This window comes from Chinchilla lanigera, unplaced genomic scaffold, assembly GCF_000276665.1.
Source record: "Chinchilla lanigera isolate Chin_1 unplaced genomic scaffold, ChiLan1.0 scaffold00158, whole genome shotgun sequence".
Lineage (NCBI taxonomy): Eukaryota > Metazoa > Chordata > Mammalia > Rodentia > Chinchillidae > Chinchilla > Chinchilla lanigera.
The window spans coordinates 1,488,693-1,489,989 of record NW_004955559.1 but is presented as its reverse complement, the minus strand read 5'-3'; the positions used below and the strand labels follow the sequence as shown (position 1 = coordinate 1,489,989).

General features: G+C 49.5%; 1 pseudogene; it reads right to left on the bottom strand.

Moving 5' to 3' along the window:
* LOC102021286 lies at positions 1-936 on the bottom strand (annotated as a pseudogene).
* Positions 937-1,297: the final 361 nt, after the last annotated feature.

Genomic DNA, 1,297 nt, shown 5'->3' with positions numbered 1-1,297 from the left:
GTGAGTTCTGGAGAAGGAAAAAGACTTTCATCAACCTCTCTTCAGAGGGAAGAGGCACTAAGTTCTCTCCTACAGTTACGAGCAGAATCTTAAAGCAACATACATCATTTTTAGTGATCCACACCTGCGTCCTCAAACTGTCCTGCAACTGTTGGTGTAGTATCTACTTCCACGCCGTCTTCATAATCTCTTACTGAACCTTCTGTCCGCACCCCAGCCATGTTATACTGGCTGCTCACGGACTGCGAAAGCATTCCTTCTAATCTCTCCAATGTGGCTTGCCCTTCTGCTGTTAAATGGGATAATCCTTCTTCACAGGTATAAAATGTGGGGCTAGCCCCCTGTCCTTGTTCGTGCGCTTCCACGGCACACTCTTCTCCATCATAATCACCTGAGTCTTCATCCTCAGGGTCTGGGTGCAAGGCCTGGCATTCACACATTGTAGTGAACATCGCCTCCAATGCTGATTTATCACTGGGCACAAATCTAAATTCAGTAATAGGTTCAACATCACCATCACTATCTTCCTCTTCTTCATCAGCAAGAGATTCTTTTATTTCTTCTCCAAATTTAGCATTCACCACAACATACAAATGCTCTCGTGGATAAGCATCTAGGTCCCTGGACACAGCATGTGAACTAATGGTGGGGTATTCCAGTGCGAATCTTAATCCGGAACCATCTAGCCAAGACAGGCGGCTGTCAGAGATGTAAAGGGTGCCAGTGCCGAGGTCCTTCCCGTTCAGCACAGCCTCGGTATCTGGCTGCTGGTGCCGGAGCCCCTCGGCGGACCCCGGCGGCGGAAAACTTTTGAGGAAGCTCATGGCAGCTGGGAGCCTCGAAACACAGGCTCGGAAGGACCTCAATCAACTTTAGAACATTTCCATCACTTGAAAAAGAAACTTTGCTAGTATCCATCATGGGATTTCCAGGAATATGGCAGAGTGGTGAGCAGCAGAGAAAGAGCCTCTCTGAGATTTGGTGTCCAAACACTGGAATATAGCAACATGAGGAAGAGAAGGAGGAAAGTGGGTCCCTGGGATCCAGGAAGGATCTGAAGTAAGAATTGAAGCACATGGGTAGAGCGAAGAGCAAAACTTCCAGGGAGGAGGAAGACACAGGTGGCATTTTCTCCTTCAGCCTGGACTCTGGGGGTGCAGCTTGAAACTGCAGACACAGGGTAACGGCCGGCGATCCCAGAAGCTTCCACGGAGAAGCACACAAGTGCAGTGTGCGGCGGATGGAGCACTGTGCTGTGTCTGCTGACTTGTCCCAGACCGTCAGCCTGAAAGAGAGG